A 27,955-nucleotide genomic window follows, 5' to 3' on the forward strand; every position below is an offset into this window, starting at 1 on the left:
AAAATTGCCAGATGTATTTGGAAAGAGCTTATGTATCCAAATATGAAATGTTAACTCAACCATGAACACTTTCATCTTACTAAGTTTAATGAAAAAGTATTTGAGTATCTGTAAAACAACAGAAAATAAATGGGAAATACCTCAACAACCACTGAGACATTTTGGCACAAACACATCACAACCCCATAAACCTTGGAACCGAATAGAATACGTTGGTCAAAATTATTAGGGACCAGTGAATGGGTAGAAAGCACTCCATGTATGTTTATGCAGTGCTATTTGAAATTTGAGGAGGCATGAGAATGGATAGAAAATATCAAATAACAATACTGGTTTAAACGGTGATAGCTGCAACACTCCAGAAACAAAGCTCTGAAGTGGTTCATTGAAAATTACTTACATTTGAAAATATGGATTTGAAACTTCAGGAAATAGACCAAATGGAAACCATCTGAAAGGAAGGAAAATAACAGAAATTAGAAATATGTCCCCCAAAACTCCAAAAATACGGTGGTGGAAAAACATTGGGCACTGGAGCACATTTGGAACAAATCCCTTTACAGTCTTTGGCTGTGTTTTACTGAGTAAAATTTTGGTTTTTAATAACTATTTTTTTTTTTTTTTTTTTTTTTTTTTTTTTTTTTTTTTTGGGACGGAGTTTCACTCTCGTTACCCAGGCTGGAGTGCAATGGCACGATCTCGGCTCACCGCAACCTCCGCCTCCTGGGTTCAGGCGATTCTCCTGCCTCAGCTTCCTGAGTAGCTGGGATTACAGGCACGCGCCACCATGCCCAGCTAATTTTTTTGTATTAGTAGAGACGGGGTTTCACAATGTTGACCAGGATGGTCTCGATCTCTTGACCTCGTGATCCACCCGCCTCGGCCTCCCAAAGTGCTGGGATTACAGGCTTGAGCCACCGCGCCCGGCCTTTAATAACTATTTAATTTTATCATTAAAAATTTCTCTCACTTCTACCCTGCAAAATTGACTTACTATTGCAAAATCTGATTATTTATTTTTTCTTATTACCAATGACATACGAAGCTGCTCTTAAAACACAGATAAAAATAATGTAATGACACAAGATTTTCATTAATATTTTTGTAGAGATACTATAGTACATAAACAGCCATTCTCTCACAAGCAACAGTGAATCTGAGAGGCTGACTGATAGGGATATCATAACAAAATACCACAGACTAGGTGGCTTAAACAAGAGAGGTTTATTTCTTTCAGTTCTGGGGGCTGGAAGTACAAGGTCATCATGGCAGGTTTGGTTTCTCCTGAGGCCTTTCCCCTGGCTTTTAGATGGCCACCTTCTAACTATATTCTCACATGGCCTTTCCTCTGTATGTACACATCCCTGCTATCTCTTCCTCTTCTTATAAAGACACAAGTTATATTGCATTCAGAATCCACTCATGTAACTTTATTTAAACACAAGCGCCTTTTTATAGATTCTATCTTCAAATATGGTCACATTGGGAGCTTAGGGCTTCAACATGTGATGTTTGAGGAAACATAATTCTGTACATAACAAGGGTCATGTCAGATTCAATATTTGGGAGTCCCTTTAGGACTGAAAAGTGGGCAGTGACTGAAGGAAGGGTAACGAATAGTTCATACAGTTAATATTATAAAAATATCTCAGTTTGTAGACATGTAAGATTAGATGATGTGATTCATCAGGACGTCTTTTCATCCTGCCCCCCAGGAAAACAAATCATGTAAGACTACCTATTTCCCTTCCCCCTGCAGAGCTGACCTTTGTGATTTTTCTAAATGAAGTTATATGGACGTGCACTTTCATTCACAACTTAAGTGCCTTTTTATTAGGGAGGGAGCTTTTCATAAAGTGGAAAAGCCAGGACTGCATATTTTGCCTTTGCGCCTTTTGGATTATGATATCTTGATGGAATTAGGGGTGCCTTGTGGCTATAAGATGGTGGGATTAAGGGAGAGCCAATCAGGTTGATTTTGTTTATTAGAGGTAGATGTTTCTTTTAGCACAGGTTCGAAGGCACAGAAACTCTGCCTATTCCATTTCTTCTTTACAATCTCTAATTAGTAAGGACCTATTAGCTCAGACAAAAACAGCTGAAGAATAGAGAAGGAATACAAAATTCAGATTCTTCTGGCTTGAGATGGTAAAGTAGACCCTGCTCTTTGAAAAGGTTGGCTTCAAAGCAAATTTTCTCACCCTCAGCACTAGTGGCATTTTAGGCCAGTTAATTGCTTGTCATTGGCAGGTAGCTGTCCATACATTGTAGGAAGTTCAGTCGCATTCCTGGTTTCTATTCACTAAATGCTGACAGCTCCCCCATCCCCTGGTTTTGACAACTGAAAATAACTCCAAACATTGTTAAATGTCCCATGGGAGATAAAATTGCAGCAACTGAAAAGGACTGACCTAGAGAGAAGGAGAGAAATTAGATATAATCACGAGAGGAGTATTGTGCCCTTTTTTTCCAGTTTTTTTGTTTTGTTTTGTTTTGCTTTGCTTTAGGATGAAGGATGCTTGTATATATTTAAAATGGGCAGAGTAATGTCTAATTATCCATGTAAGGTTGACTATGTGAGTTTCTTTTCCTCTCTCTCCTGTTACTAAAATAACAGTGGCAATAAAGGCTCAAAAGAGATACAAACTCCAAAGGACAAAGAAAACAATTGAATAGACATAAACAGATGAGCAATTTAAGTAGTTTTCCTGAACACAGAAGGGAGACATTGTGGTGATTGCTGTGTTAGAAGATCAGAGAAAGCCATAACTTTAAAAAAATTTTTTTACTTTAAGTTCTGAGATGCATGTGCTGAATGTGCAGGTTTATTATATAAGTATACATGTGCCATGGTGGTTTGCTGCACCCATCAACCCATCATCTAGGTTTTAAGCTCCACATGCATTAGGTATTTGTCCTAATGGTCTCCTCCCCTTTCCCCCTACCCCCAGATAGGCCCTGGTGTGGGATGTTCCCCTCCGTGTCCATGTGTTCTCATTTTTCAGTTCCCACTTCTGAGTGAGAACATGCGATGTTTGGTTTTCTGTTGCTGCGTCAGTTTGCTGAGGACAATGATTTCCAGCTTCATCCATGTCCTTGCAAAGGACGTGAACTCATTCTTTTTTATGGCTGATACTCAAGATGGCCCTTCAGAGATTAGGTCTGACAGTTCTCTTAGGGGTACAGTCTCTTATGGAATCATGTCAGCCTAGAAAGATGGCCATGTGTGGCCACACTTCAATACAAATGCTCCTGCACAAAACTCTCTGAGCTTCACATCAGCTGACTTGATGCTCTACCACTTTACTTGTCTCCTGGGGACTCTACCCCAGTGAGATGCGGGTCAGCAACTACTCATTGCAATCAGCCCAGAACGAAGGGTCTATGCTATGGGCCCAAGCCAGGGGCTCCCTGTTTGATGATGAGCAGTTGGAGGTGTGTGGGACCCGGGGAAGATGGACTGGCCTCCTCTCTTTAGGTTGACTGCAGGTTGTTGGAGGTGTGGATGAGGTACTTAGGGTCTTTGCTCTTTCATTAGTCTGAGGGTAGCAAGGACAGTTCTATTGCAGAGGCAGTAGCAGAGAAGCTTTCAGTTGCCCCTCTGAGGTTCTGTCCAGGGAGTAACAGAGTTGATACTGGCTTGATAGCTCTGGTGCCAGCTGGTCACCAGGCCACCAGGGTGGGGGATCCCTTCTGCCCGTGGTTAGCTTGGACTGTACAAAGCCCAAAGGCCAGAAGAGCTAAGTTGCCCAAACAGCAAAGATGGCGGCCCATTTCTCCTTCCAGGAGCTTCAACCCAGGGAGGTGCAATGCTGCTATGGGTGGCTGGCTAGAATTCCAAGCCAATGTCTTATCATGTGACCAGCTATGGAAGTGGAGCCAGCAGACTGTTGTTGCTCAATGCCCTGGCTTCAGTCTCTTTCCTAGAATCATGTACTGGGGTCTAATCTCCTGCTTTGCCAGAGTTGCCGCTATTTTGTCTGAGAAGCCTGGAAAGCCCAAGTATCTAAAGCTCCCTAGTGTCTGCCTGTGCCTGAGTGGCCGCTCTGCCAAGACTCCACGTAGGTCTGTGTGTCAGACTGAAGGCCCTGGTGAAGTGGGCTCACAAGGGGATCTCCTGACCCGAGGATGCAAATATCCTTGAGTGAAGCAAATGTGCCCAGGGTCACACATTCACTCACCACTTCCCTGGGCAGGGGAAGTTCCTTTGGCACCATGTTGCTTCTGGGTGGGCTGTCGTCCTGCCTTGCTTTTCTCTGTTCTCTGTGGGTCATATATATAACTATATATAATTCTCTCTCTCTCTCCTATGTATATATATGTTACTATAAAGTTACACAAAATACAATAATATATGAGTTACATATATATATGTAATTGTTTCCTTGATTATGAACAGTTGGGGGTGTGTGGCACTCTGGGAAGACGGACTGGCCTCCTCTCTTTGGGTTGACTGCATCTTGTTGTAAGTGTGGATAACGCACACCTTGGAAATATCCAAGTTCCAATGTGAGTACTTGGATATTTCAGTTCAAGGTGATGTGTTTATTCACCCCTTCTATTCCTCTCTGTGACAACCACAGACACTAGCTGCTTCTAGTAAGCCATCCTGGTCATTCCGCCCTCCCCTGGTTTATTTATTTTTACCAATATGAAGTGTGACTTATGATACAATTCAATCTTTCATTGACTTATCCATTTATTTATTTATTTTGTAAAATTACATTAAACTCAACTATATATCAGTTTTAATGCTAGTTCATGGGTGGACAGAAAGCAAACTTTTTCTTCATAGAACCTGAACTCTGTTGGAGGAGATAGATACCCGCTAGAAAAGTAAACAAATAAATATTGTGCTTTCAAATAGCATTAAGCATAAGAAAGAAAATAATGCAAGGCCAAAGCGAACAGAAAGGCAGGTGGGTTAATCTTTTAGACAGGGTGGTAAAGTGATCTGAATGTTCCCTCCAAAACTTATGTTGAAGCTTAATCTTTAGTGTGTCAGTACTGATAGGTGAGACCTGTAAAAGGCAGAGTCCTCATGAATGGACTAATCCATTTTTAGATTAGCAAATTAGAGCTTAATGAATTAATGGGTTGCCATGGGGATGGAACTAATGGCTTTATAAGAAGAAAAAGAAAGACCTGAGCATAACATATTAGCATGTTCAGCTCCCTCATTATGCCCCACCTAGGGACTGTTCAGGAGCCCTACCAACAAGAAGATTCTCACCAGATGCACCCCCTCAACCTTGGACTTTCCAGCCTCCAGAAATGAAAGAAACAAATTTGGTTTCTTATACATTACCCAATTTCAAATATTCTGTTATAAGTGACAGAAAATGAACTAAGACAGATGTTCAGAAGGTTTCTCTGGGGAAGTGACATTCAAACAAAGATATAAAGTATAAAAGAAAAATAGGAGAATTTCAGAAAGAAGGAACAACAAGTTTAAAGGCCTTGAGAAGGTAGCAAAAATGCTCTTTTTAATGGAGCAAAAATCTAGAGAGAGTTAGAGTAGTAAAAGCCATCATTGAGGTAGAAGTCTTTAATTATCATGAGGAGCCTGCGCTTTAATCCAGCTATGATAGAGAACCGCTGAAGGGTTTTGAGAAGGGTTGTGAAATGATCTGATTTGTCAATTAGAGGATGGTTGTGGCTGCCACAATGGTGTGAACACAGAAAAATTAGAGATAAAAGAGAACGTTGCAGAAATCTAGGCCAGGGGAACCAGGATTTGGATAAAAGTCATAATGGAGGTGTGGAAAAAGTTTAGAATCGGTATTACAATTTGAAGATAGAGCTGACTGGATTTGCCAATGGATATAGGGCAAAAGAGAGAGAGCGAAATCAAGAATGTGTAGCTTATGCATATGGCTTGAACACCTCGTAAAAGAGAAGCATATTTTACAGAAATGGGACAGAGTAGGAAATGTTAACCCTTTGTGGCTAGATATTAATAGTTCTGTCTTGGACATGTTGAGTCTGAGATAACTACTCAGCAAAGATCTCAAAGAAACAGATATATGACTATGGGAATTCAGGGTTTGACTAAGGCTAGAAAGATAAGTTGGGAGTCATTAGCATATCAATAGCATGTAAAACTATAGACCTGAATTAATTTACAAAGGGAGACACTGATGATGGGAGAAAAGACTTTGGCTGAGATACTTTGACATTTACTGGTTCAGAATCCATAAAGAAGTCTGAAATTCAGACTTCAAGGAACAGACAAGAGGCAGAAGGGAAAATAAAAGAGACATCCCAGATCCAAATTAAAAACCAAATGAAACTCTCCAGGAATGAGTTTTCAACTACGTAAGAATTTGTATGAATAGGAATAGACAAACAGCCATTATATTTGGTGATACAAATGTCAAATGAGGGTGGTTTTAATGTACTGGTGGGACTAACCAAAAACAGTTCAAAAGAGAAAAAAAATTTTAACAGGAGTTTTGCTACAAAATGGTTCAGAGAAATGTAAGGCTAGCTGGAGGCAGATGTGGAATCAAGGGAGCATCTATTGATTTTTCCAGTGGGACATAATACAGAATATGTGTAGGTTTAGGATAATAGTGTAGTGCAAATGGGAATAACAATTGAAAGAGAGAGGAAATATTTGTAGCATTTAAATTCTGGGATAAGCAAGAGAGAATAAAGTTCATTACATAGGTGGAAAACTAATTTTATGTTAGGATGGAAACAAATAAATAGTGTAGTTTCAAATAACTATGGGAAGATGCCTTTATTTCTTTTTTTGCTTACATTTTGTAATTGTTCCTCAGGTGAACAGATGGATTATTCAGAATTGTTGGTTTATCCCACACTTCTATCGCTGGTTCATACATAACTATCTTTTAAAAATATTTTTTTTGTTAAATAATATGAACTAGCAGTTGGAAAAGGCAGTTCTTGTTATTTGATACCCAACTTAGTATCAAATCATTACTACCTAAAATATCTTTTAGAGATAATTAGTGAAGCAGGAACCCTGAGAAACCAGGAAAAAATGTTTAGAAAGAAACCAAGAATGTATTAAAATTAAGGTAGTTTCATCCCAAACAGTATTATGTGATTTAAAATGAAGTTATTACAATTGTAGATGGCATAATTTTATATGTGCCATATATATATACATGTACCATACATATGTATGAACAAAATATCTGCATTATAATATAGCCCATAAATGAACCAATAGTGCTGCCTTCATCTGACCACCTAATGCAAAAAAAAAAAAAATACATAAAACATTTTTAACCCCCCTTTCTCTTTTACTACTCCATCCTACCTTCAGCTACTAGGTCTTGTCAATTCTAGCTCTAAATTTTTCTGAAATATACTCTTTCCTAATTGTTCCAAACTTTTCTGTATTGATAGAAATTTTATTATCTTCTCCCAGAAAAAGAATAAACTGGTTTCTCTGCTTTCAGACTTTGACTTCTAATCTTTCTAGCATATTGACAATCAAGTTACCTGGTAATAATACATCAGGATTAATTGCTTAATCCTATTCCATGAAAGTCTAGTATGTCCATACTTCTTTTGATGACTCTGTGGCATGTGGTTTTCATACGACTCCTTCAGAGATGTTATATAACAGAGCAGGAGCTGTAATGTTAATATCACAGTTAATTTAGTAACATGCCACCTTTCATTTCATTTCCTTCCATGCCTACCTCACTGCTCTTTGTACTTCACTCTTGCTGCCCTGTAATTACACTGCACAAAAGATTAGCAAGCAAGTTTTGCTTTAGACTTTGGAAGAAACCCAAACACAAATATTTAATTTTATTTGGAATTGATTTTTCATGTGTATTTTTATAGTATGGCCATCTCTCTTTTAGACTGAACTTATCAAAATTGTCTCACCGTGCTTTTTGCACTCCTTTGCATTTCAATGAAGAAGTATGATGCACCTCTATTAGTGAGTTTTGACTCTGAACCACGTTGTCTCCACCTCCCAATAAATATTATTTTTAACTCGTTGGTAGGTAAAGAAAGTGTCTTTAAAAAATGATTATTGATGACAATTTGGGGATCAGTTTAAGGTCTGTAGTGCTTGGATGCCAAGCAACAGTAACTCCATTTTTCAATGTTTCATGAATTATTCCCGAATATAATCCATCTCCCACTATTTAGTATAAGAGTGAAGAGGAAAAGTGAGCTCTCTGTGTATAATGTATTTTCATAGGAGAATTGACTTAGTAGCAATTAAAATAGTGATATGTAGACATCAAAAGGGTATCTGCAGATTCAAAGGGGTTTCCAACAATGCATGGGTGAGGAATTCTCTGAAAGATAAATCAAAGGTAGGTGTTTGGGAAGTGATCTTAAACTTACTTGGTTAGAAACATAAATTAAAGAAAATCTTATACACGTTAGAGACCATTATGGTTTTCGTCACCCCTGGCAGTACTTGCATGTTAGGCAGTCAATCAAAATCTATACTAAGATTTGATGTGTAAAAATATTTTATATATCTGCAAAAATAAAGCAGAATGCCAACAATTTAACAATTATCTTTCCTTATTCTCATAATATTTTGCCAGCTAGTATGCAGCCAACTCAAATCATGAAAACCATGAGCAAGAAGGGCTTTTAAATGAATTTTGTGTATGTAACTATTTTTTTTGAAGAACTCAGAAAATTACAAATAATTTTCAAGGGACTGGTTGCATTGTGGACTCCATTGACAAAAACACTGAGGCTTCTTTCATAACAGTGCCTCTGTGTGTGTGTGTGTGTGTGCAAATAGTAATAATCATGCACTTTTCATCAGTCTCTAATGTAGGGTATCATATAAATAGGGGTGGACCTTAGAAGAATAGGAAAGCATTACATTGAGTTTTGGAATATTGTTTAATTTAAATAATGTGTAATTCAATTTCAACAAACAACATGTAAATCTTGTGTTTACTAAGAAACAGAGATACACATAACACAGAATAGTATCAATGTAATTATTGATATTGGTTAAGAAACACTTAAAATTTTTAACTACGCAAGAATTAAGATTGTAGAAATAATAGAAATATAGAGAAGCAATATGCACAAAAAAACAAATGTTTGAATTTCTCTACTTTGATAATATTTGGTGTATATTATTTACGATGTTCCCTCCCTCCATGCTTTCGCTCTCTGTCTCAGAAATGTGACTTTGTCATATTTATACTTCAACAGATTTTTCTCACAATTGTATTGAACTAATATATATTTTGCATATACTTATGTGTATATCTGATAATACAGTAATAACTTGTCAGTTATCCACTTTTCAAAAAATTTTAAAACTTTATAATTACCATTATAATAATATCTAAAAGTAATATAATATCTAATTTGCCAGTGGTGCTTGGAATAATTATAAAGAAATAGAAAGTTCTAATCTAAGACTAATACACATATAATAACATATGTAGCTTTATGTTCTTATGGAATAAAGTGAGATTCACTTTGGCAGGATAATAGTTAGTACATTTTACATACCACTGGAAGGGTCATTTGAAGTGCAGCATCTGAAGTACATATTTTATACAGCTACTAATAATTAAATATGAAATACTGGGAGATGACAGTGTCTCTTATGTCAGAAATACTGCTTGGTTTCAGTAGAAAAATGTTGGCTTATTAAATAGTGTGTTAAAATACTGTACTAGTAAAATAGGCTACTAGAGGAGAAATCAACAATACATAGGACCTCTTCTTAGAGATTTGTCTACCTCCTTAAGTTTACTCCAGAGCAGCTAGTTAGTCAGGTGCTCTTTAGTTATTCTCCTTTATCTGTTCAATGAGACATAGTTAGCTGCTTGGAGATGCTTGTGGAGAGAATAGCAACAATAAACACTAGCTAGGTGGCAAGCTTCCAATGGCCAGTGCAATGATAAATACATCAGTCGTTCTCAACATTGGTTGCACATTAGAATTGGCTGCACTTGGTGTCATTTGTAAAGGCCAATTGCCTGGGCTCCACCTGCAGGGATTCTGATTTAATTAGATTGGAAACTGGCCAAGATGTAGATATGTTGTGAGGACTGGATTATTCACTGGAAAACAGCTATATTTAATAACCCTAACTTTTCAAGTAAAACAATAAAACTATAATAAAAGAAACCTAAATCATATAACATTGGAGAGAACTCATGACATGATAAGGATGAATGAAGCTTAGAATATAGTCTATCCAATCTTCTTTTTTATTTAGATAAATATGTAAAGTGCTAAAAAGATAACCTTATGTATTTCTTTTATATCATTAGTTAAAATGATCACCTCAAAGGTTTTATAATATGTTTGCAAGAATTTTATGTTAAAAGTCAAATTCAAAACATTCCAAATGCCCCCTTTCAATGATATAAATTATGATTTCATTTTGCTTCCTTCAATACCTGCTCCAGAAACCAACAACTTGAATTTACCCAATTATCTTGCCATAATTTTACCTGTCTCCATGTAAAGTTATCTTTGAAGTTAATTGTAGAGATGAGTCCCATAAGGTTTACTGAACTGTTTCCCCACTCTGCCCAAAAATGAGGTTCAATTACACTCAACAGGAGGAATAGGTGTATGTGGGTGTTGGTACCCAAGCAGTCTACACTTAAGACATCAGTTTCTTCCTTCCCTGGCTTGGGCAAATGGTGGGCAAAAGTATGCAAAATAGCTATCAGTGAACTGTGAGGTCTTGCATTTGCTCAGTCACCTTGTCATTTACCTATTTCCAGTGCCACTCAACGATGATAATGTGTTTAAAGAGCTCTGCTTCTAACCTTTTTCTTAAAAAGAGAGATTCTCAATGGTGTAGAAGCAGGAGGTGGGTCTATCAGAATGACACAAAAATATCTTTTTAAACTAACTCAACTGCCTTCTTTAGAGAGCACCTTCTTTGAAAAGAGAAGTATGAAATATGTCACCATTGTTTCATAGGCAGCTAAATTAGAAGGGGTAAGAAGATAACATTATATCACATTCAAATCTCTCCATGAATTCCAGTGACCACCTTTTTTTAATGTGAGCTATGAAAGCAAATTTCTGTATAATAGACTTAAGAGTTAGACAAGACCTGTATCATTTTTAACAGAATACATACATATATGTGTAGATACATATATTTAATTGACACATAGTAATTGTACATATTTATAGGATATCATGTGATATTTCAATATACTCATACAATGATCAAATCAGGGTAATTAGCATATCTATCACCTCATATATTTATCATTCTTTATGTTGGTAACATTCAAAATCTCTATTTTAGCAATTTGGAAAAATACAACAAATTATTGTTTACTATAGTTATACTACTATTGAACACTGGAACTGATTCCTCCTATACATCCGTAATTTTGTGTATGTTAGCCAACCTCTCCCTAATCCCCTTTCCTTCTACCCTTCCCATCTCCTAGTAACTGCCACTCTACTCTCTACTTTCATGAAATCAACTCTTTTTAGCTTCCATGTATGAGTAAGACCATGTGGTATTTATCTTTCTGTGTCTGACTGATTTAACCTAACATGACATTTCATGTTGTCATGACAGGCTTTCATTGTTGTTTATGGCAAATAGTATCCACTGTGTATACACACACACACACACACACACACACATAAAACATATTTTCCATATTAATGCATTGTTGGACACTTGGATTGAATCCATATCTTGGCTATTGTGGATGGTACTGCAATAAATACAAGAGTGAAGATATATCCTTGGTGCACTAATTTTTTTTCCTTTGAATATATACCTGGCAGTGGGATTGCGGAATCATATGGTAGTTCTATTTTTACCTTTTTGAGGAATCCCAGACAATACCTGTATTCTAATTATTGTTTGAATTCCATGTGTCTCCATTCTTTATTGCAATTATGAGAAAAAAAAACAGTATTTACATTTTAGGGTTGCCTTAAATACCAAATAAATAACATATATAAAATGTTAGCTCCACAACAGTATTTAGAGTACATTGGATCATATATTTTCTACTTCCTATCAAATTCTAGGGAAATTTATAAAGATGCCCCTAATTCTGGATATGGTAGAATGAAATCTTCCATGAGTACCATTGTATCTTATAGGAAAAGCAGAATAGCACAGGTTGGAAAAGGTCTTTAGAGACCATCAGTGATTGTGTCCACTTCCCAGTGTACAAGAGTGAAAGCATAGCTTGACTGAGAGTTCAGGCCTCCTAAGTGTTGTGCCATTTAAAGTTTTTTCTTGCCACTAATATATTTTTATCTTTTATAAATATCGAGGTGCAAGAAAGAGATTACCATATCTGAGTCCCCAACCTCTAGTAAACAAAGTCAAAACACTATATTAGAGAGGTTGGTCTGGATACATGTTGGTTCAAAGATGTTTTCATGGCCATAAGCTAAATATATGTCTAATTATTGGTTGGTAATTTTTAGTGCTATTGAGTATTTTTACTTCTAAGAAAAAAATTTCATAGAAATAATAGCACTAAAGTTTCTGAAAATGGTATGTTTTTAGAGTTATAAAAACACAAAAAATTATAAATATATATTCCTATGGTCAAGAATTAACTATTATCATATTGTATAGTTGTTTCTAGTCTTTTAAAATAGATAGATGATAGATAATAGATTGTTTGATAGATACATGGATGTAGATATATCTAAACTCCTCTTTTATTATCATCTTAAATCCAAATCTCCTTCTCTCTTTTCAAATAATCCTTAACATGAGTGTGATTTAATCTCTTCTGGGAAAGGAGGGTAACAAGATGATCAACTAGAAACAGGCAGGAGGTGCTGCTCCAACTGAGAGAGACCAAGGTTTTGAGTAAGCCAATATATTAATAATTTGGACAGATCTTCAGAGAAAAAACATTGAAAATGGATGGAAATGAGATACAGACATTGAGGTTAAGGAGAGAGGAATCTGGGAAACCTGTATGGGGTACCCAAACACTGAATCTCGTTTCTGGTCTTGAAAGGCACCTGAGGAATGAGTGAGTGAAGGGACAGTGGGACTGCCTACCCTCTCCATATACCTCTGGGATTCTGGCTACAGGGGGTCCATGTTCCCTATAGTTGTTTGAACTGAGAGAGGGATTTTCCCAGAGAGCAGGCAGAGACATGTTTTCAGCCCATGCAGAACCATGGGCCTCTGTGAATGGTGCAGCTCTGGTGGAGTGTGGCCATAGGCTCCCATTCCCCAGGGCTCTCCATCTTCCTCCAAGAAGCTCTGGCCCAGCTGACTGCTAGGCCAGAAGAGAGCAGATCCAACTTCCTCATGAGACTGGGGTACATCTGTTCTCTAGGCCCTCTTGCCAAACAGCCCTTCATAGGGTCGCTGTCTGGCCACTCTGCAGAAGTGTGAGCATAGCACAGCCTCTGCTGCCCAGCCTTGGTGATTTGCTCTACCTGATTGCTTTCTTAGTGCTCTGGGAGCACACTGAATTCCCCAGCATGCCCTGAACTCATCTGCAAGCATCCAGAGGATGAATTTGTGAGCCAATCCTAGCGCCCCAGGTCTGTGGCACATAGTTTGGGAATGCTGAGCCAAGATCTATGGCTGGCACTCAAGCAGGAGAGGAGTTAACACTCACAGAGCACTGACAGGAGTGAGATGTGCAGGTTCGTGCACTGGAACAGGAGCAAGGAATGTCTCCCTCTGTAGGGCCTGCCTATTAACCTGCTGTGGTTTCTGCCAAGGGATCCTTGCAGCCTGGACACCTAACAAAAGAGAAATGTGGGCACAGTGCCTGTGATTGGAGGGTCTCCCCAAGGCCCAAGAGCTGACCTGGTGAGGGTGTCAGCTCTCTGCCCCCTGTACCACAGAATAGGGCTACAAACATGAGGAAATACAAAGAAGCCACATGGCTGAGTAAGGCCCTGTCTATCATCCATTACTCCTTTTTTTTTTTTCCTGATCTCAGAAGCTAAGCAGGATCCAGCTTCGTTAGTACTTGAATGGGAGACAGTCTGAAAATACCAGGTGCTGTAGACTTGTCTACGGCCATACCACCCTGAATGCACCTGATCTCATCTCACCCATTACTCTGAAGTGCCATGTACTGGATCATAGCCAAAACTGTAACACAGAAAGCATTTTGTTAATATACCTTCCTATTAAACCAAGGACAATAATGCATCCACAAATGATCCTGTACAAAGCCCTGAGCTTCTGAAAACATCAAGAAGTGAAGCCAAGTGACTGTACTCAACTTATGCCTCAGTTTAAGGCACACCAATTCTCCCAGATGAGAAAGAATTAATGCAAGAATTCTTAAAAAGCCAGTGTCCCTCTACCTCCAAATAAGTCCACTAGCTTACTAGCAGTTGTTTTCAGCCAGTCTGAAATGACTGAAATGACATACATAGAATTCAGAATCTGGATGGCAAGGAAACTCATTGAGATTCAGAAGAAACTTGAAACCCAAATCCAAGGAGTCCAAGGAATCCAGTAAAATAATGCAAGAGTGGAAAGAAAAATTGCCATTTTAAGAAAGAACCAAATTGAATTTCTAGAGCTAAAAAGCTAAAAGAATTTCATAATACAATCAGTAGTATTAACCACAGAATATACCAAGATGAGGAAAGAAACTCTGAGCTCAAAGATCAGTTCTTTGAATCAAATCAGGCGATAAAATTCTTTTAAAAAATTAAAAAATACATAATTTTTGATAAATACGGGATTTTTGTAAAGAGACCAAATCTGACTCACTGGCATGCCTGAAAGAGAAGGAGAGAGAATGAGCAACTTGAAAAATGTATTTGAGGATATAGGCCACGAAAATTTTACTAATTTTGCTAGAGATGTTGACATTCAAATTGAAGAAATGCAGGCATTCCTGGATACATACAATAAAAGAGGTCCATCCCCAGGCCACATAATCATCAGATTCCCCAAGATCAATGAAAAAAAAATTCTTAAGGGCAGCTAGAGAGAAGGATCAGGTTATGTACAAAGGGAGTCCAAATAGGCTAGCAGCAGAGTTCTCAGCAAAAACCTTAAAAGACAAAAATGATTAGGGGCCTATTTTCAGCATCCTAAAAGAAAGGAATTCCAATTAAGAATTTCATATCCTGCAGACTAAGCTTCATAAGTGAAGGAGAAATAAAATCTTTCTCAGACAACCAAACATTGAGGGAAATTTTTTAGCTAGACCAGCCTTACAAGAGGTCTTTAAGGGAATGCTAAGCCAGAAAACAAAACGGCAACACTTGCTACCACAAAAAGACATTTAAAAACATAGCCCACAGACACAATAAAGCAGCTACACGATTAAGTCTACATAACAACCAGCTAACAACACTATGACAGAATCAAAATTTGACAGGATCAAAATTTTAGGCTATTTGACAAAATAGCCTAAACACTTCTTTAAAATAAATAGAGTAGCAAGCTGAAGATAAAACCAAGACCCAACATTCTGCTATTTTAGAGAGACTCATCTCAGACATATTGACACTGACACCCACAGGCTCAAAGTAAAGGGATGGAGAAAGATCTACCATGCAAATGAGAAAAAAAGAGGAGGAGTTGCTATTCTTATATCAGATAAAGCAGACTGTAAATCAATAAAAATTAAGTACAAAAAAGGCACTATATAATGATAAAGTGATAATCCAACAAGAAGACATAGCTATCCTAAATATATACATGTCCAATAGTGGAATACCCAGATTTATAAAATGAGTTATTCTGGACCTGTAAAAACACTTAGAGAACTACACAATAACAATGGGAGACTTCAATCCCCAACTGGCAGCATTATACAGATCACTAAGGCAGAAAACTAACAAAGAAACTTTGGACTTAAACTTGGCACTTGATCAATTGGACTTAATAGTAATCTATAGAACACTCCATTCAGCTCCACAAAATATACATTATTCTTATATGCACACAAAACATATTCTAAGATTGACTACATACTCAACAATAAAGCAAGTCTCAATAAATTTTTTTTTTCTAATTGAAATAATACCAAGCACACCCTTGGACCAAAGTGCAACAAAAAATGGAAATCAATATCAAGATCTCACCAAACTATACAAATACATAGAAATTAAACAACTTACTTCTGAATAGCTCCTTGAGTGAACATCAAAATTAAGGCAGAAATCAAAAAATTATTTGAAACTATAAAAATAGGGACATAATTTACCAAACTCTCTAGAATGCAGCTAAAGTAATGTCAAGAGGAAAGTTCATAACACTAAACACTATCAAGAATTTAGAATGCTCTAAAGTAAACAATCTAATTTGCACCTAAAGAAACTAGAAAAAAATAACTAAGCTAGTAGAAGAAAAACAACTAAAATTAGGAGAGTTAAAGAAAATTGAGATGAACACATCCATATGAAAGATCAATGAAACCAAGAGTTTGCTTTTTGAAAAAAAATTAGGAATAATAGACCACAAGCTAGATTAAAAAAGAAAAAAATGAGAAGATTAAAATAAGGACTATCAGATATGACAAAGATAATATTGTAACTAATCCCTCAGAAGTACAAAAGATCCTTGGAGTGGAGAATACTATGAACAACTCCAAGTACACAAATTAAGAAATTTAGAGAAAATGAATAAATTCCTGGAAACACACAATCTCTCAAGATTAAATCAGGAAGAGATTGAAACCCTAAACAGACCAATATCAAGCTCTGAAATTGAATAAGTAATAAAAAAAATCTACCAACCAAAAAAAGCCCTGGAACAGATGGATTCACAGCTGAATTCTACCATGCATAAAAAGAAGAGCTGGTCCAATCCTACAGAAACTGTTCCCAAAAATTGAGAAGGAGGAGCTCCTCCCTAACTTATTCTACAAAGCCAGCATCAGCCTGAAACCAAAGTCTGGCAGAGATACAACGAAAAAAGAAAACTTCAGGCCAATATCTGTGATGAACATAGATGCAAAAATCTTCAACAAAATACTAGTGAAATGAATCTAGCAGCACATCAAAAAGTCAAATTGACCATGATCAAGTATGCTTTATTACTGGGATGCAAGGCTGGTTCAACCTACACAAATCAATGTATGTGATCCACCATGTAAACAGAATCAAAAGCAAAAACCATACCATTATCTCAATAGGTACAGAAAAAGCTTTCCATAAAATCCAACATCTTTTCATGATAAAACCCTCAGCAGAAGCAGCATCAAAAGAACACATCTCAAAATAATAAAAGCCATATATGACAAACCCACAGCTAACAGGCAAAAGCCAGAAGCATTCCCCGTAGAAACTAGAACAAGACAATGATGCCCATTCTCACTCTCTCTATTCAACATAGTGCTGGAAGTCCCAGCCAGAGCAATCAGGCAAAAGAAGGAAACAAAAGGCATCCAAATAGAAAAAGTCAAATAATCTTTCTTCACCAATAATATGATTCTATACCTAGAAAACCCTAAAGACCCTACCAAAGGCTCCTAGAACTGATAAATGATTTTATTAAAGTTTCAGGATACAAAGTCAGTGTAGAAAAAACAGCAGCATTTCTATACACCAATAATGTCCAGGCTGAAATTCAAATCAAGAGCACAACCTTATTTACAATAGCCAGAAAGAAAATGAAATATCTAGGAATACATCTAACTAAGGAGATGAAAGATCTCTACAAGGAGAACTGTAAAATACTGCTGAAAGAGATGACACCAATAAATGGAAATACATTCCATGCTCATGGATTGGAAGAATCAATATCATTAAAATGGCAATACTGCCCAGAGTAATTTACAGAGTCAATGCTATTTCTATCAAACTACCAATGTCATTCTTCACAGAATCAGAAAAAAAAAAATGATTCCATAATTCATATGGAACCAAAAGAGGGTCCAAATACTAAAAGCAATTTAGAGCAAAAAGACCAAAACTGAGGTATCACATTACTTAGCTTCAAGTTATATTATATGGCTACAGTAACCAAAACAGCATGTTACTGGTACAAAAACAAATACATAAGCCAATGGAACAGAATAGAAAACTCAGGAATAATCCCACACAACTACAACCATTTGATATTTTATAAAGTCAACAAAAACAAGCAATAGGGGAAAGGACTCTGTATTCAATTAATGATGCTGAGATAACTGGCCAGCCATATGCAGAAGAATGAAACTGGACACTAATCTTTCATTATCTATACAAATTATCCCATCATCTATTAAAGCTTTAAATAGAAGACCTCAAGTTATAAAATGCTATAAGAAATCCTAGGAAATCTCCTTCTCAACATTGGCCTTGGCAAGTGATTTTTGGCTAAGTCCCCAGAAGTAATGGCAAGAAAAACAAAATACACAAGTGGGATCTAATTAAACTAAGGGGCTTCCAGGGAGGCTGAGACAGGAGAATTGCTTGATCCAGGGAGGTGGAGGTTGCAGTGAGTCAAGATTGTGCCACTGTACTCCAGCCTGGGTGACAGAGCTAGACTTCATCTCCACCCCTCCAAAAAAGGGGGGCTTCTGGACAGGTAAAGAAATTATCAACAGAGTAAACAGATAACCTACAGAGTGGAAGAAAATGTTCACAAACATTTTCTAACAAAGATCTTGTATCCAGGTTTCTAACAAAGATCTTGTATCTAGAATTTATAAGAAACTGAAACCAAAAGCAAAAAACAACTCCATTAAAAATGGGCAGAAGACATGAACAGACACTTCTCAAAAGTGAACATACAAATGCCAACAAACATATGAGAAAATGCTAATTATCACTAATCACCATAGAAATGCAAATGCTACCAGAATGAGACATCATCTCACATGAGTCAGAATGACATTATTAAAAAGTCAAAAGACAACAGATGTTGGCAAGGCTGCAGAGAAAAGGGAATGCTTATGCACTGTTGGTGGGAGCATAAATTAGTTCATCCACTGTGGAAAGCAGTGTGGAGATTTCGCAAAGAACTTAAATGGATCTGCCATTCAACCCAGCAGTCTCATTACTGTGTATACATTCAAATAAAAATAAATCATCCTATCGAAAGAACACATGCACTTGTATCATCACCACACTATTCACTATAGCAAAGACATGGAATCAACCTAGGTGCCCATTAATGGTGAATTAGATAAAGAAAATATGGTACCTAAATACCATGGAATACCACGCAGCCATAAAAAATAATGAAATCCCATTGCTTGTAGCAACTGGAGGCCATTATTCTAAGTGAATTAGTGCAAGAACAGAAAACAAAATACCATGTGTTCTCACTTATAAGTGGGAAAAAAACATTGAGTACCACATGGACATAAGCATGGGAACAATAGATAGTGCAGATTACTAGAGAGGGGAATCTGGGAGGTGAGCATCAGTGGAAAAACTACCTATTGTGTATTATGCTCACTACCTAGTGATGGAATTTGTACCCCAAACCTCAGCATTATTCAGTATACTCATGTAAAAAACCTGTACATATACTCCATTTATCTAAAATAAAAGTTGAAATTTAAAGCAACCTCAACTCTTCCAATATATTTTTATGTATTTATGCATATATATTATATGGATGTGTGTATGTGGCTATAATCTTGCATAATTTTATTATGTGTCTTCATGTTAAGGTTACATAAGTAGCTTCAAACTTCATCATCTCACATTTTATTTCACTCAGTATTACATTTCAAGATCTCATATATAGTTCATATTAATTTAAGTAAATTCTAATTACAATGGTATGCAATTTTTCTATAGGCTTTTGCTCATCCACATAATCAGATTACAATTTTATAAAGACAACTCTGCTTTAACAATCCAGATGCTATAGAAGGGTGTTTGTCCCTATGTACCAGGTGGATTGTAGGTACTCTGTTAATGCAAATGTATTTCACATTAAATTATCATCAAAAAGAGGAAAAGGAGTAATTAATTTTAAGTGTTTTTGAATACCTATGAAGTATCATATGACATGCTTGGATACCAAATGAAGTTATGAGCCGTAATAGTTTATGAATAGCAAATAATTCTATAATGAGAGAGAAATTCCTAAGCATTATTTTTACCAATCATTTGACAGTACCAAGAGTGTTTCCCAACAATAACTGTAGATTATATACCAGAGAGTATATAGCATAGAGCAAATTTTGTGATTTGCAAATTGATTGTGAGGTATTGTTCCATGCTACGAAGTTGTGACTGCTAAGTTAGTATTTTTGATGTGTAGTTGATTCATACCTGATATAGCTTGGATGTGTGTTCCCATCCAAATCTCATGTTGAATTATAATCTGCAATGTTAGAGGCAGGGCTTGGTGGGAGGTGATTTGATTATAGGGGTGGATTTCTCCTGAGTGGTTTAGCACCATCCTCTTTGTGCTGTCCTCATTATAGTGAATTCTCACAAGATCTGGCCATTTAAAGTGTATAGTACATCCTCACTTCTCTCCCACCTACTCTTCAGCTACGTGAGGTGCCTGCTCCCCCTTCGCCTTCTGCCATGATCGCAAGTTTCCTGAGACCTCCTGAGAAACCAAGCAGATGCCAGCATCATGCTTCCTATACAGCCTCTGGAACCATGTGAGCCAATTGAACCTCTTTTCTTTGTGAATTACCTAGTCTCACATATTTCTTTATAGCAATGAAAGAATGGCCTAACACAATATTCTAGAAAACACTTTAAATATTAGGATTTAGTAGAATGAACATATCACAACATTTCCATAGTTATGGCAACATAGCAGTGGAATTTTATATTGACTAGTACGTTGATCATATTAATCATCCTATACTGTTGTTTCATTTTAGATAACATTTCTTTTTCACATTTTTATCTCATTCATTTCAAAATAAATTAATTCAAAATCAATATAATGCATATTTTGATGAGTTAAGATGATGTAGGTTAGAATATTAACGTAAAGTTTGAGAGATTGTCTAAACGACGACACAAGTGAGCATACAGAATTTACTAGAGAAGCAGACCAATGATGAAGCCTTAAGTAGGAAGCCTATTAAGACGGGAGTATTTCAATGAATCATTGAAGGGTGACTTGTTCTTACAGAAGAAAAGAGACATTATAACTGCCTCAGCTTGGTTAACTCTTAGTCATCAAAGCAAATCAGATAGTCAACATAAATATAGCTTAAATAATCAGCGGCAGTAACTTTGTGGAGGTTAATTCTATGATAACTACCAAATCCTGCTTTCAATAAGAAATGAATTAATTCAATGTATGAAAAATATAATAAGCTTTCACCTAAAGAGCATATTAGAGCCAATCCTAGGTCCTAAACCTAACAACTTCCTTACTTTGTTCTTAATACTCTTTTTTGTTGATTGTTTCATAGTACATGAGGATTTGGTTTCTAGGTTTTCTCATATGAAGACACTAATCGAAAGAATTAAATGAGGTAATGTATAGGAACTCAGCACAATGTGTATAAAAGTACTTAACCAACACAAAAGTGTGCAACACAATCACATACAAAATTAATTAATTCAGGTTTAATAGCTATAACCTAATTACAAATTGTTTCAGGAATGATAGGGTAATTATATGAATTCCTACTAGCAGAATATGATAATTTGGGATAACCTAGGTTGCCATAATGTAATTTTATTACTTTGGGTGAGTTACTAAATTTCTTTGAGCACCAATAACCTCATGTTTGATAACAACATGTTACTCAAAAAGGATAAATAACTATTAGCCTATAAGCTTTATCAGGTCTGGAGATATCTTTATTTTGTTTCACTTTACTTTCTTTAGCACTCACAGTGTTTTTTTTTTAATTAATTGCCAATTCTTAAAATGTGATTTCATATAGAATCAAAATTTATGGCTCTGTCAAAATACTGAATGAGCTGGCCATATTGAGCTGTCATTTCAGTATGGCAGCAATTAACTAGGACTAAATAGAAGTTGTTTCGTCTCCAGGGGCATGAACTCTGCTGTTTGCCACAGTCTCTACCTCCCCTGTTAGTAGGGCCACTTACCTGCTGTTACATCACCTGTTGGATAACTTGCGTCTTCGAGTTTGCTTCTCTTGGTCTAAATATCATGTCTGATGTTTCTATGAATGCTAACAGTATATGCCTAACAACTTTCCACAAAAATGCTATTTTAAATGTTCGTTTATTAAGGTCCATTAAAATGTTAAATGTATTCTTTTTAGTGCTCTATTTATTTTGATATTCAAACAGATAAAAATTACTAGGTAAAGTTGATAATAAATATTATGACAAAAATGTAGCTAAAAAATTTAAACTACCTCGTGTCAAATTTACTAGTATATTAAGAGTATGAATATTTTCAAGTTTGTTTCCAATTCACATCTTATGCAATGATGATGACATGTAATATCGTAATAAAATATTTGTGGCTAAAAAGGACTTTCTTCTAGATTTTACATGCCAATTAAAGGTCCTGCCAGCAAGAAATCCAATTATAAATTCATCGGCTGTAGACTTCAGCAGCAGCACCCAGTGACCAAAACACAAAGATGATGCTAAAGCAATCAGAAATATAAAGATATATGTAAATATGGCTGGCTAATGTGTTATTTACAGGGAAAAATATTAAGATTATAAGTTCTTGGCCTTATAAATCTCATACTAGAAAAATTTGATTATAACTTGTTTATAAGAGTTCTGTCTGAGCGCATTGACTCACATCTATAATCCCAGCACTTTGGGAGGCCAAGGTGGGTGGATTGCTTTAACCCAGGAGTTAGAGACTCATCTGGGTAATATGGTGAAACTCCATCTCAAAATACAAAAAATTAGCCAGGTGTGATGGCACCAGTCTGTGGTCCTAGCTATTCAGGAACCTGAGGTGGGAGGATCACCTGAGCCCAAGAGGTTGAGACCGCAGTGAGCCAAGATCATACCACTGCATTCCAGCCTGGGTAACAGAGTGAGACCCTGTCTCAAACAACAAGAACAAAAAAAGAATTCCGGTTCATGGCATATAAACTAATGAGAAAACTATCATAAAATTTGGAATTTGGGCCACAGAAGAAAAAAGACAAATGATTAAGTTATTAAATTAAGTGCTCTAAAAACAGACAAAAACCATCTATTTCATCTATTTCAGCAGTAAAATCTCAGATCACAGAATTCTTGGTATGTTGGATTGAGTGAAATAATGAACATTATAATGTCTTTTGAGTTTATGCATAGCACATACAGCTATGCACTTATACACATATGTATATATTGCATTTTGTCTAGAATGGAGGCAAACTACCTGAGAAATTGTATTAATACCTACTCATATTAATAAAATTACAACACTAAAAAGGAGTAATATAAACAATTGAAGTATTTGCTCAGGATAAATCCATGAGATATTATTGGTTTTGTTTTAAAATAGTATTTTATGGCTTTTATTTAAACAGGTAAAAAATAGCAGACTTAACTATCCAGCTAAGCCAGGGACAATGTGAAAATCAAGGTCATTTTTTTCAGCCTGTTTTAACTAGCATGTCAATTACTCTTTTGCTTTGACACAAAGCAGTCATAGAGTTAGTGCACAGCCTGGGATCATGGGTACCCATTTGGCAATAGCCTCCAGGCTGCTGTCTGGAAAAGTCTCTCTTTACCCTGTTTGTAGTCAATATAACCCATGAGAGATTTTTAATTAAAAAATCAAATAGTTAAATTTAAATAACCAACTGTATTTTATAATACCAATAATGCTTTCTTTAAAAGTCTGGAAATCTAAAATACACATTTTCATTTTCCCCAAAAGCTAGGATTTGTTAATACATAAATATTGTCCCTAGTTCTTATTTGTAGACGCTAACAATCTGTTATTTTAAGGTCAGAGAATGAAAGTAATGGTGGCCACCTTTTGAACATTTATTATGTGTTGGACTCCTTTATTTAATCTTGGCAACAATGATTGGCTATACCAACAAATAAAGCCTTCATTTTACATGTGAGGCTAGCAAGGAATAAGAAAGTTACAGCTTGAGCATCACTCACTCTAGTCATGTAGCTGCTAAATGACGGAATTGAACTGCCCTCCTTGTCTTCACTACACCACACTGTAACCTCATCTCCCCAGGAACAAAAATATAATGAAACGCTAATTAATGAGCTCAGGTTAACAGTGTAAAGAACAGCCCAAAGCCACCTTTGGGAATTATATGTTACATTTAGGATTTTGCAACAATTTGCATTTTTTTCTTTTTTTCCAGAGGAAAAGTCATTTGTAAATTCTTCTTCTCAGCATGATTTTGCGTTTCAGTTCACAGTGCAGAGTGTACCACAGAGATAAAAAGTCAACTCTCAATTTTCAATTATTGCATTTAAATATATATGTTCTGAATTCTACTAGAATCCCTGCCTAGTAGTGAGTTATAGGGGAGCTTTTGACTTGAGGGGGTCAAAATCACCTCAAGCTTGCATTAGTAGAGTGTTTTTTGTTTACTTTTTTTTCCAGGGTTTTCACAGTAGGATACATCAAAGAAAGGAATGTTTTGTCCCTTTCTTGATTTCTGCTTAAAACTTCTAACACATAATCACACCAGAAAAGTTTATCGATTCTTAAAGTTGCCATTAATAGGAATGATAATGGGTCAGATCACAGATTCTGAAGATAGTTAGATGTCTTGGATTCAAGACCCTGCTCAACAACACAAGCAATGTCACCTAAGACAATTAGTGAGGCTTAATGCCTCTGCACCTCAGTTTCCTCATCTGTAAAATAAAAATAACAGCAGTACCTTCCCCCAAATGTTCTTGGGAAGATAAATTACTTAATTCATGCACAGTATTCTGGTACTTAGGAAACTCCTTGTTATTATTCATTGTTATTATTACCAACATCAATATCATCATAGTCAGCAGCAGCAGCATAAGTTATTTTCCCTCACATTAGCTCATCTTATTTATTCTTCCAGAGGAATCTAAAATTAGTCTCAAATAATGTTTACATTTAGCTTGTTTAACATAGAAGAATGATTCAATATCAAAATTTAAATTACTTTTCAAAACTTTTTCCAAAAATATACCCATTTACAAAATCTTCACTGTTGATACTGCTAACTTATTTTTAACTTATTTTCGTTGTTGTTGTTGTTTTGAGACAGAGTCTCACTCTGTTGTACAGGCTGGAGTGCAGTGGTGCAATCTTGGCTCACTGCAACCTCTGCCTTCTGGGTTCAAGCGATTCTCCTGCTTCAGCCTCTTGAGTAGCTGGGATTACAGATATGTGCCATCAAACCCAGCTAATTTTTGTATTTTTTTTAGTAGAGACAGGATTTCACCATGTTGGCCAGGCTGATCTCGAACTCCTGACCTCATGTGATCTACCCACCTTGGCCTCCCAAAGTGTTGGGAGTACAGGCGAGAGCCACTGTGGCCAGCCTAATGTTGTTAAATTATAGGATGCTTTTGTTTTTAGATTTGAAAACTAAATTTGTCTTTCAAACAGATTATAGATTTTTTAAAATGGCAGTGTGAGGAACATTCATTGTAATTCATTTTGTGCTTAATGCCAATGTGGATTCCCTAGAAGCAAAACATATCTCCTAAAACCACCATCATTTGAGAGGTTTAAATTGCCTTAGTAAGAGCTGACATATTAATTAATTCAACCTTCAGTTCCTTCTTTAAACTCTTGGCATAAAGAGCTCAAGACATAAGTTTGTCTCTAAGTTATTGCTCTTCTTTAAGAATCCTATGTTTAGCAATCAAAGCTCTGGCATCATCTTCTGGATACTTAATGTTTGCATCGTATCATACCAGTGAACTTCAGATGTGATTGTGGGTTTGTTCAGATGTCAAAGCATGATAGGCTACTTGCGTGTTGCTCTTCCAAACAAATGTGCTTTATTAAGTGCTTTTGATGTTTTATAGTTAATTAATTTCTTACATGACAAATTAAAAGAATAAAATTAGAGTAATATTGAGCTTAATTTTTACTAATATAGTTTAAAACTTATTTGGCATTTGACATACAAACAATCAAAAGAGTGAAAATGTAAGCCACAGACTGGGAGCAGTATTTGCAGAAGACATATCAGATGAAAGATGGGTATCCAAAATATACAAAGAACCCTTAAAGTACAACAGTAAGAACACAAACAACCCAATTAAAAAATGGACCAAAGAACTTAACAGACATCTCACTGAAGAAGATATACAGGTAACAAATGAGCATATGAATTGATGTTCCCGATCATATGACATCAGGCAAGTGCAAATTAAAATGAGTTACCACTACGCAAACCTATCAGAATAGGCACAATCAAGAACACTGACAATACCAAATGCTGACAAGGACGTGGAGCATTAGGAATGCTCTCATTTATTGCTGGTGGGAATGGAAAATGCTGTAGCGAGTCCCAAAGACCATTTGCAGTTACCTATAAAACTGAACATACTTTTATACAATCCAGCAATCGTGGTCCTTGGCATTTATCTAAAGGAGATGAAACTTACATCCACATGAAATCCAGCAAATGGATGTTTATGGAAACTTTCTTCATAATTTCCAAATTGGAAACAACCTTGAGTTGCTTCAGTAGCTTCGAATGTACTTCATCAGGTCAATGAATAGGCTGTGGTACATCCAGATAACTGAATATTATTCAGCACTAAAAAGAAACAGGCTATCAAGCCATAAAAAGACACGGTATAGGGCCGGGCACAGTGGCTCACGCCTGTAATCCCAGCACTTTGGGAGACCAAGGTGGGTGGATCACGAGGTCAAGAGATCGAGACTATCCTGGTCAACATGGTGAAACCCCGTCTCTACTAAAAATACAAAAAAATTAGCTGGGCATGGTGGCTCGTGCCTGTAATCCCAGCTACTCAGGAGGCTGAGGCAGGAGTATTGCCTGAACCCAGGAGGTGGAGGTTGCAGTGAGCCGAGATCGCGCCATTGCACTCCAGCCTGGGTAAAAAGAGCGAAACTCCGTCTCAAAAAAACAAAAAAAATATTGCATAATTCCAACTATATAACATTCTGGAAAAGGCAAAATGGTAGAGACAAAAAGATCCTAGGCAGGCAGAGCACAGAGGATTTTTAGGAACGTGAAACTACTCTGTCACTATAATGATGGATTCATGTCATTATACATTTGTTACCCATAGAATAAATGTACAACACCAAGAAAAAATCCTAATATAAATGACGGGCTCTGGATGATATTAATATGTCAATGTAGGCTCATCAAATGTAACCAAGGTACCATTCTGGTAAGGGGTACTGATAACAGGAGAGGCTATGTGTATGTGGGGACATGGAGTATATGGGAAATCTCTGCACCTTCCTCTCAATTTTTCTATAAACATAAAACTTCTCTAAAAAAACCAAAGGCTATTTCTATTTCTTTTTTTTTTTTTTGTGACAGAGTCTTGCTCTGTCTCCCAGACTGGATTGCAGTGGCACAATCTCGGCTCACTGCAACCTCTACTTCCCGGGTCAAGCAATTCTCCTGCCTCAGTCTCCTGAGTAGCGGGGATTACAGGCATGTGCCACCACGCCTGGCTAATTTTTTGTATTTTTAGTAGACACAGGGTTTCACCGTGTTAGCCAGGATGGTCTCAATCTCCTGACATCAAGTGTCCACCCACCTCAGCCTCCCAAAGTGCTGGGATTACAGGTGTGAGCCACCGCGCCTGGCCACTGAAGTTTATTTTAAAAAGAGAAAGAGGGTTATGACAAATACATCATAAAGTATATTTTATACATATACTGTTTTTTATCTCAGTGAATTGTGGCACCATTCATCCAGGTTACCCAAATCAGAAAATAAGACACCTACCATATTCTTACTGTCTATAACTAATCTGCCAACAAGTTTTCAGAATTTTACCTCCTAACCATACTCACAGTTTCAACCTCTCTACATCCACACTAGTCCATCCCATTGCACAGTGTCAACATCTCAAACCTCAACCCTTGTAAAACCCTGCTGAGGGTCTCCCCATAGTCATTGCTGTCTCTTCCAATCAGTTCTCCACAGGGTAGTCAGTTATCTTTACCGAACACATCTGGTTAGAGCATTCCTCCCTCCATTCTAAT

At 36.5% G+C, this 27,955-nt stretch overlaps 2 long non-coding RNA genes across 2 annotated transcripts in view; both read right to left on the bottom strand.

Moving 5' to 3' along the window:
* Nucleotides 1-448, bottom strand: part of LOC135268640 (uncharacterized) — a 48,968-nt gene extending 48,520 nt beyond the window's left edge. The window contains exon 1 of the long non-coding RNA XR_010336932.1: nucleotides 401-448. This is a non-coding gene — a long non-coding RNA (uncharacterized LOC135268640). The remainder of the gene's footprint in view (nucleotides 1-400) is intronic.
* A 7,091-nt stretch (nucleotides 449-7,539) lies between these two features.
* LOC105718702 (uncharacterized) overlaps nucleotides 7,540-27,955 on the bottom strand; it is a 153,970-nt gene continuing 133,554 nt past the window's right edge. The window contains exon 6 of the long non-coding RNA XR_001107808.2: nucleotides 7,540-7,611. This is a non-coding gene — a long non-coding RNA (uncharacterized LOC105718702). The remainder of the gene's footprint in view (nucleotides 7,612-27,955) is intronic.

Source organism: Aotus nancymaae, unplaced genomic scaffold, assembly GCF_030222135.1.
Source record: "Aotus nancymaae isolate 86718 unplaced genomic scaffold, 86718_ANA_hifiasm-v0.15.2.pri h1tg000041l, whole genome shotgun sequence".
In the NCBI taxonomy this organism is placed as follows: domain Eukaryota; kingdom Metazoa; phylum Chordata; class Mammalia; order Primates; family Aotidae; genus Aotus; species Aotus nancymaae.